Source organism: Rattus norvegicus, chromosome 10 (genome assembly GCF_021556685.1).
Source record: "Rattus norvegicus strain SHRSP/BbbUtx chromosome 10, alternate assembly SHRSP_T2T, whole genome shotgun sequence".
Taxonomy (NCBI): domain Eukaryota; kingdom Metazoa; phylum Chordata; class Mammalia; order Rodentia; family Muridae; genus Rattus; species Rattus norvegicus.
In genome coordinates this window covers 14,419,224-14,429,227 of record NC_141543.1, presented here as the reverse complement: position 1 = coordinate 14,429,227, position 10,004 = coordinate 14,419,224, and the positions used below count along the sequence as shown (strand labels likewise).

The 10,004-nt window shown below is 42.3% G+C and overlaps 1 protein-coding gene across 50 annotated transcripts in view; it reads left to right on the top strand.

Annotated features, from left to right (window-relative positions):
- Rbfox1 (RNA binding fox-1 homolog 1) overlaps positions 1-10,004 on the top strand; it is a 1,541,605-nt gene that overhangs the window by 1,215,271 nt on the left and 316,330 nt on the right.

The window sequence follows — 10,004 nt, the reverse complement described above, 5'->3', positions numbered from 1 at the left end:
CACCTCAGTTGTCTCGCTGGAAAGTGTTACTCCTGGGAGCCCACAATTCCTAGGATAGCTTGAAATATGCAGAAATGTATTGCGTATGTAACATGCCCACCGATATGAAGCTGGTATTCATTCTCCACCACATTCTCCACCACAGTAACACAGTATTGATGACCACCAGCCTAGATGGTATTTCCATGAATACTTCCAAGATGACTCAGCTGTAGGATGCTTGTGCACATTGCTCCAGTCGTCACTCTTGTAAAGGAAGAGCTACAAATTCCCACTTTCCATAATAGGATATGGTAGGTGCAAGAGGTCCTCAGTCTGACTGTCTCTACTTTGGAGCTCCTATGGAAAGTGGCTGAGCACGCTAGAGAGAGAATTACGATGAAGATTTAGCAACTAGTTACACTCCTTGTAATGTTTGTGGAGTTGAAGGTAGACTACCCTTGACTCCATGCTATTACTGAAACCAATTCTGGATAGAACTGGTCCCACCAGCTCTGCCTACAAGGAGGAGGTGTTGTTTCAGTGCCAATTTCAACAAGCAGTGAGTTAGATTAATATCTGGTTTAAATTCACAGCCTTTTGCATTAAGTTCTTTTCAATATGTCATTTTAAAAGTTTATTTACTTTTTGTCTTGCTACAGGGTTAATGATATATAATGTTTGTTGAATCTTCATTTAAAAACCCCAAACAAATATATAAAAACATATATACAAGAGGCACATCACATGAGCACATAGACATAACCATTAAAAACCACTCTGTCTCTTGGGCTGTCCTTGGGCACAGTCCTTTCTTCTTAGCATCTTCTCCTGTTCTCTTCCTGTACAGAAGAAATACATTACTAGCTGCTTGATTTTCCCTTTTTAAAATTACACTGCTGGTATGTTTTAAATTAAATTTTCTAAGAGTTTCATATAAGAGTTCTTTCTGTATTTGTATCAATTCTAGTCCCACCTCTTTTACCTCCAACTTCTCCTATGACCCCTATCTAATTTAAGCCATTTTCTTTAATTATTACTGTTGTATAGTTCATCACATGAATCTCAGAGGCAGGGCTCACAATTTTGGACAGATGGGGATATAGAAGAGGTTCAAGCTTAATCTGGAACACATAGTAAGACACTCTCAAAAAGAAAAGAATGCAAATAAGGCATACACAGTAAATAATTAGTGATTTTTTAAAAAAATATGTATTTTGTTAGGTTTGCAAGACTAGTGTGATACCTCATAGAGGAGCATCCTCCTAACCTCTCCGTGTGACCCCTCTCTTATCTTTGCCTCCATAATGGTATTGGTAGTTGATCTCGGAAGTAAATAGATCAACTTTAAAAATAAACACCCATTCAGAGCTTGCCCCACGTGTGGCTCATACATATACAGCCACCAAACTGCATAAGATGGATGAAGCAAAGAAGTGCAGGCTGACAGGAGCCGGATGTAGATCTCTCCTGAGAGACACAGCCAGAATACGGCAAATACATAGGCGAATGCCAGCAGCAAACCACTGAACTGAGAACGGGACCCCCGTTGAAGGAATCAGAGAAAGGACTGAAAGAGCTTGAAGGGGCTCGGGACCCATATGAACAACAATGCCAAGCAACCAGAGCTTCCAGGGATGAAGCCACTACCTAAAGACTATACATGGACTGACCCTGGACTCTGACCTCATAGGTAGCAATGAATAGCCTAGTAAGAGCACCAGTGGAAGGGGAAGCCCTGGGTCCTGCCAAGACTGAACCCCCAGTGAACGTGATTGTTGGGGGGAGGGCGGTAATGGGGGGAGGATGGGGAGGGAAAGACCCATATAGAAGGGGAGGGGGAGGGGTTAGGGGGATGTTGGCCTGGAAACCGGGAAAGGGAATAACAATTGAAATGTAAATAAGAAATACCCAAGTTAATAAAGATGGAGGGAAAAAAAATAAAAGTAGGGTTTGACTCCTGTGGGAACCAGACAGAAAGATGAGGGGCCAAACAACAAAAGTCTTAGGATCAGAGAACCACACTGTAGAGTGAACCACACTGTAGAGCGGCTGTGGTTCAGCTCCAGCTAGCAAGGACAAGGTGAGACTTCCTGAATTCCAGGAAATATGACCTTTGAAAATGGTGCTTCTCTCTACGTACCAGCAACGCCCTATAGCCACCACAGAGGTAAGGATGTCTCAGACTGATAGATAGTCTGTGCTCAACTTGGGTTAAAATCTAGGCTGCTCAAGAGACCAGGCTGACAACCTGGCAGCTGTCTGTCAGGAGCTGAAAGGAAGATAGAGCCCTGGCCTGCCTTTCTATCTCTCCTCCTTGCTGACCAAGGGTTTCTCTTACAAACCAAACACACGTACATCTAAGGCAAGAGATTGATTTTCAATTTGAATGACTTTACTTTCTCTCTTAAAAAAAATCAAAAATTCTCAGCCTAATTCCCTGAAGTCCTAAAAGTATAAAGTTTTCAAATTACAGATTGGAGAAAGTGAAGTGACAGGCTGTACTCGCCAGGGGCATTTGGATGAGATCCACCAGTCAGCCCTTGTCAGAACATGTGCCTAAAATTTAAAGACTAAGTTTTCTCTACCCAGCAGCTAAATGGTTAATAATTTTACTTTGTTACCTCAAGCTCACAATGTAAATGAGGGTGGCAGCTTCTGCCCAGCCTCTTAAGGGTTCAGAATGGGTTGGTTGGGAAATTCAGATTGGTGTGGCGGCTTTGTTTCTGTATGTTTATTGATTTTGTACATATTTATTTAACCTTCCATTTGTGATGTGTACTAGAGTTGTAGGTGTGACTCTTTATATTTTATTAGGGAAAAAAGCTGTAAGCAAACAGATTTAGACCCATGGGGAGGGCTGGGAGGAAAATAAAATAGGTTACATGATAGTGACAGAGGGTGTTATTTTAGATCAGTCAAGGGGAAATTTGAGCTTAGACTGACTGACAAGACAGGGCCAGCTGGCTTTAGTTCTGAGGTTAGGAGACAGAGGGACAAGCAGAAAGAACAGGAGTAGGCATAAGGTGGAATGAGAAAGGTAGGTCGGAGAGTAAGAAGGATAGTAAATAAAACTGTGAAACGGAGGGACTCGGGAGGCCATGGTCACACCCATCGTGGGTGGTCCCAGAGTGTGTGCTTTCTTCTCTTTATGTGTGTGTACATGTGTCCAAACAGGTGCATTGGAGGCCAGAGGACGTCAGGAGTTGTCCCTTGGGTGCCACCTACCTTTTGTGAGGAGATAGGGTAGACAGGGTCGCTCACTGGCTTAAAACTCACCAAAGATCCTAGACTCCTTGCTAGCAAAGTCTTAGGTAGCCACATGTTTCTTCTATCTTTCCAGTTCTGGGATTACAGCCATGTATCAGCATGACTAGGCTTTTATGTAAGTTGAGCTATTTTTTTTAAGTGAGTTATGGGGAGCACACTTGGAACCTTGTGTCTGCAAGGCTAGCACTTTACCAACTGAGCGATCTCCCCTTCCCCAAGGATGAGGAAGCCCAAAAGGTTTTAAAGAGAACACTAGCAGGATCTGTCTTTATAGTTTTAAAAGGTCCCTCTTCCAGGTAGAGAGAGGGCTGCTAATGCTAACACAATGAAAATGGTAATCAGGGGGTTGGGGATTTAGCTCAGTGGTAGAGGGCTTGCCTAGCAAGCACAAGGCCCTGGGTTCGGTCCCCAGCTCGGGGGGGGGGGGGGGGGGGGGAGGGGGTAATCAGTGGGCACAGATGACACCATCCTCGCGAGGTCACCCATGTGATATTTTCCATGGTCTATCCACTTTTCAGATGAGCACATCATGGCTGGAGAATTCTGCCTTTTTTCAAAGATGGATGCTTGGGTACGTTATGGTGGCATGTAGAGTTGGAGTCAAGTTATTGCCCTTACAGAAGGAAAGGCCTAGGGCTAGGGAATGTGCAGATTTGGATGGCTGGGTTGCTGTGGTGGTGTGTGAGGCATGTGTCTTTAATGACCCAAAAGTGCATCCAAGGGCTTTAAGAAAGCCTGCCGGAGCATGCAGGATTCATCCTAGGTGTTTTATTAAATCTTGCTGTATCAAAGATGTTTGAAACATCTGGTGGGCCACGTGTGCATGAACTAGGCTTTCCATCATCCGACAGTGTTGTCTCAAGACTGGCTGATTCTCCTTCTATTGTATTTTGGCAGAAGTAGAGAGGTGAGTTCTTAGGTTTGAAATCTGTGACTGGTAGACAACATAGTCGTTTAGATTTAGACAGAACCTGGGTTTCAGAACTACTGTGGCCCCGTGTTAGCTTTGATCTTAAATAGGTCAAAATTCATTGAAAGTCACTGTATTTGCATAAAATTGAGGGAAAAGTTTGTGTCAATGGGTCTTGGAGAAGATTTCTATGAAGCAAGTTTGCTCAATTCTCTGGTGATTCTTAAGACATGAATTGAACATCTACTGTGTGAGAGATAAGGTAGTAGACATTGGTAGCCTGTGCTCAAGAAATCAAATATAATTGTCGTGTGTGTGTGTGTGTGTGTGTGTGTGTGTGTGTGTGTGCGCGCACTCGTGTGCCCACGTGCACACACACTTATATGTGCAGCTTGAGGTGCTGTGTAGGTCTGTGACATGTGTATGAGCACATTCCTGGAGACCAAAGGACAATTTTCAGTGTCATTCCTCATTGTGGTCCACCTTGTTTTTTCTTTAGACAGCTCTCCATCTTGATGAGTCCACTTGCCTGGCAGACTCATCAAGAGTGACCCAGGGCCTCCCATCTTTCTCCCTAGCTCTACAATTACAGGCATGCACTACAACATCGGCCTTTTTTACATAAGTTCTAGGGCTCAGACTCAGGTGGTCAAGTACTTTACTGACTGAGACATTTCTTTAGCCCACTTGAGCTTTGCAGAATAGATGAAATGATTACAGACAGCAAGGAGTGCTGTACAGAAAATAACATAGGAGGGAAGGAAGAGTTGGTGATGGAGAAAGGGATCACAACTCTCTGGCCTTGAACTCATCCCCTACAGAGCCCTGGGATAAATCTTCCTAGCACTCACATCTCTTCTTTGTCTCCTGTCCCAGTTTTATTTAAGGATACCAGGTTCTTTACTCTTTGGGGCCCTAAACTACGTGCGTCCACAGAGAGCAGTTGACTTACTGCAGACTGGTGAATGGCATTTGAGAGCCACCTGTTTCTGGGAGTGCCATGGAAACTGCTGTTCCATTGCTTGATCTCCAGGACCAGGCATGGAGTTTGCAGCTGTCAGCAGCTGTCTTTTCAGATCTGCTGCCGAGGAGATTCCAGTCTCAGGCAAAGAGCCCATGCTTCCTGTGAGACACACTATCCCTGTATTCAGCTAAGAAGGAAGAGGTTCCTGTCTAGTATTTGTGGGTTTGGGCTCCTGAGTTGTGGTGGTTCCAATTCTCTATCAAGCATTTATATATATATATATATATATATATATATATAATGATATATATGTATATATTCCTATCAAGAATATATATCCCTATCAAGAAAAAATATACATATATTCCTACCAAGAATGCACACACACACACACACACACACACGTTCTTTTAAATTTTCTTTGTGTGAGTATAGGTATATGTATGGAGTCTATGTGTCACAGCTTATGTGTAGAGGTTAGTGGACTGTATGCAGGAGTCCCTTCTCTCTCCTTTCACCATGAGGGTCTCTGGGACTGAACTCTGGTCATCAGGTTTGACAGTAAGCTATTTTGCTCCAAAAGCCAGCCATCTCACCAGCCTCATGTTGTGAATCGATTTGTGAGCAGATGTTCTTATAGCAGAGAAGTTTGTAACTATGACTTGATTATTCTCCCACCCTACGGCAGCAGCATGTTTAAGAATCTCTGCTGTAGAAACAGCTGTGGTGTTTCTGGCACTCTGTGTGCTATGGGCAGAAACCCATCCCAAAGCCTCTCCAAGTAGCTAGATTGGTTAAATCTTTGACCATGTCCTCAAACAGACCAGAAAGAACTGGTCCCATTCCCCTACACTAGTCCAGGCTGGATGATAAGTGAGAGGGAACTGAAACTTTTATGGTCTACTTTAGAGGACAGATGCCTTTGTCTGGAGCTATGGGCTGTCTTGGGAATAGGAAGTTGGCCCCTTCAGCTCCTGTATGAGACTGATGCAGACTCCTTATCATTGGCCACTGCTTCTGGATCCTTATCCTGTTGTTTGGCCAGTCCTATTGTTCTAGAACCTTTTGGGTCAAAACTCAAAAACGAATGAGGTAAGGATAGAATTACAAATGAACATAAATAATGTAATAATTTCAAAGAATGATTCTATGTTTGCAATTAAATTGTCAATGTACGTCCAGAAAGGAAACTGCTGTAGGAATTCTGAAGACTGCACACTTGTCCTAATTCCCACATGCTCAGGTGTCAATGGAGGAAATCGCACCAGTTTCCAATGTTACTTCAAGATACACGTTTATGAAACAACTCCATAAAAGAACTCTATGACTTTAACCATAGTCTTTTACCTGTCCCACATTCAAACGCTTTATGGTGCACACATTAAACTCAAGAGGTATTTTGTTTAAATTTATTTGTTTTTATAACAAACATGAACTGATTCATGGCACGAAATGTCCCATCACTGATTTCCATTGCCAGGCATGAGTGAAAGTATCTAAGACAACTGTATTAATCACATTATGGAGAACAGGTTTGTAATCATACAAATAGACCCTTCCAACAAGTGTTGGTAAGAATATGAAGAAGTCAGACCGTGTACACACTGGTGGTGAAACTACAAGTTTTGGATTTGGGAAATAACTTAGAAGTTCCTCAAAAGTGATATAGAATTACAACATGGTCCAATATTCTACTCCTAGCTATATACTCAAGAACTCTCTCTCTCTCTCTCTCTCTCTCTCTCTCTCTCTCTCTCTCTCTCTCTCTGTGTGTGTGTGTGTGTGTGTGTGTGTGTGTGTGTATGTACAGGATATTGGGCATACATGTTTATAGCATTATTTTTTATAATGCCAAATACTGAGAACAACCAAGATATCTAAAATCCAGTGAATAAAGTGATAAAATCTACAATGGAATATTCTATAGGCATAAACAATGAAATATTAACATGTGTAAAAGCAGGCATGAACATTAAACATGTTACATGTAATAGAAGCCAGCCACAAAGAAATTCTAGCCTACGATTCTAGTTACATTAGCATTTGGAGTAAGTATAATCATTGTAACTGAAAGGGGATTTGTTATTGCCAAGCAGAATAGAGGAGGGATTGTGTAAAGTTTATGGTGTGAAAAAAAGTGTTCTGTTATCCAATAGTAGTGACAGTTACAACTTTTTTGTGTGAAAATTTGTAAATACATTCTGAACTGTGCAGTTTAGAAGTGTGGATTTTATAGAATATTAATTATCTCTCAAGTGAACAAGCCATTGAAAGCCAATCAATATTATCAATTTGTCTCTGTAATGTGTGTTTGATGGAGGTATTGTCTATGCCCAAGGCCTGTTCTCTCTGAGGGACAGAAATGGAGACCAGAAAATTTTAGCTGGCAGTATATACCTGTAATCTTAGCAAGTGGGAGGCTGATACAGAAAGTCTGTGAGTTCAAAGACAACCTAACTATGTAACCAGACCTTGTCACACAAATAGACAGACAGACACCACATCCTCACCCCCACCCCCATACACACAACAGAGCAGTGAGAGGGAGTGAGAGTGGGTGATGTGGACCATGTCATAGATAAGAAATAAGTAGCATTGGTTTTTTTTTTTTTTTTAGGGATTTAGAAAAATGGAATGAATTTAAAGAGGAAACTATTCTCTATTGCCTTCTAAAATTAGCTCTTCTGCAAAAAATAATATGAAACACTATTTTGTATTATTGTTACTTGGGTCCATATAAAGTACTAGTGGGTGCTAGAAAAGAATTAGGGTAGTTTAGGTGGGGAAATAGAATTTTCTAGAAAGATTTACAGGTGATAGAGAGGATCATCAGATCCATGGTTTTATTTAAATCGAGCTACTAAAAATTAAATATTAAAAAATCCTATACATAAATGATACCTTTGGCATATCCTGAGGTGCAGAAGCACCATGTTGAAAGCATTGGATAGCATAATACAGAGCGTGTCATTTACTGAAGAGAGTTCTGAAGGATTAATTTTAGAAGACTTAATTCTTTATATTGCCATAGCATACTGTCTTTGATCTATCGGTCATTTTCTTTACTATTGCAGATTGGTGACTGAAAGGTGAATGAAAGTTAATGCCAGTACTTCCTCTGTGCTGGGAAGGAGTCTATGAGAGCGTTATCTCAGTTGATGGGCACAGGACCTCCCACAGGTCGCTATTGGATATGTCATCTTTGTAAATAAGAAAACAGAATGCTATGGAACTTACTTGTACAAAGTCTAAAAGTAACAAAGCCTCGGTTTGAATCTAAACCCCTAGGTTCTGTCTATTTTGCCCTAATGGCTGCTTGGAATCTTAGAGGCCAGATTATCTCTAGTTTCACTACAGAAGGCAGAATTCCTCTTTTGACATCTCTCAGTGTTTTTCCTTTAAAAACGATTACATTACATTACATTTTACTTGTTCATCATCATCTTTGTCATTATTGTGGTGGTGGCAGGACAGGTCACAGGTCACAGCATGTATATGGAGGTTAAAGGACACCTTTGTGGAATTAGTTCTCTCCTTCTACCTTTATGTGGGTCCCAGGGATGGAAGCCAGGTTTTCAGGCTTCTCTAGCAGGATGAGTTTTTACCCACGGAGATATTTCCCCAGCACCAATTTTACTTTATAAGCTACAGGATAAGTGTATTTCACTAAAGACTGTTCCAAGAAACATAGGAAAGCAGAGTAAAGGTGAACACCTGCTGAGCCCAGCCCCCCACCCACCCCCCCCATCCCCCCAGCCCAAGCTGGTATGGGAAGTGCATCAAAGTTCTTAATGTGGAACTCTCCTGAACTCTTGAATGTGACTGCATGCAGAGCTGGGCCTCATGGACACAGCCATGAGGAGCCATGTGAAGTTGGTGGGATCCCTGTCCACAATGCTTGACATCCTGTATGTATCCATCCAATGATACGCTTGGCTAGTCACCCAAGTCCTTATGTGCGCGTTCCCCCAGCGTGCTGGACAGACATCCTAAGATTCTGTGGATCTGTTCAGTAGTTATCTGTGTCAGTATGTGCACTTGTGTGCATACTCAGGTCCCCCGTGAGATGGCAACTGTCTTTCAGGTCACTCTCTACCTATTGTTACATTTGAAGTGAGCTCTCTTCCTGGACCTGGGGCAGATGCCGAAAACCAACAGGCATTTGTGAGAATGCCTGGCTAATTACAGGGCTTCAAGTACACAGCACTGCAAAGGGAGCCAATGATTCCATTCTTACAGGACTTACACTCCTACGAGCTGGTAAGAGTCAGAGCCTGGTCCCTCACAATGACAGGCCTAGTGCTCGTCACTCCTGAGCCATATTTCCTGTCATTTTATAAGTATTTAAGCAACCTTCACCATGCTACAATTCTATCACCATGCTACAATTACATGTGATTGTACAATTGTGTGTGTGTGTGTGTGTGTGTGTGTGTGTGTGTGTGTGTGTGTGTGTGTGTGTAATCCAGTTGGGGTAGAATCCCAGAGCCAGGGTGCATACTCCTAGGGGTTATACAGTCACTCTTCTGACAGACACCATCGAACTTCACCTTGGCAGATGGCTTTGCCAGTTATTTCTTCATCACAGAGTCTGAGAAGCCAGTTTCCTCATGTCCAAAATGAACACAGTGAATCTTTCAACTGTTTCCCAATCCCTTGGGTGATGGTTTCTTTCCCTTTTAACCTTCAGGGTCATTTACACCTCCTTCCACCTGCTCTGCTCAGGCTTCGCACAGCTGACAGCCAGAAGCATTCTGCCAGAGGCAAAATGAGGTCAAGGCCAAATCGGAGAGTCCCTTTGTGTGGGAGGGGATGTTTACGTCCTTAGATAAGGTCCTTGTAATTTGTTTATTTCAAAGATAGGAGGCAAATCTAAGAATT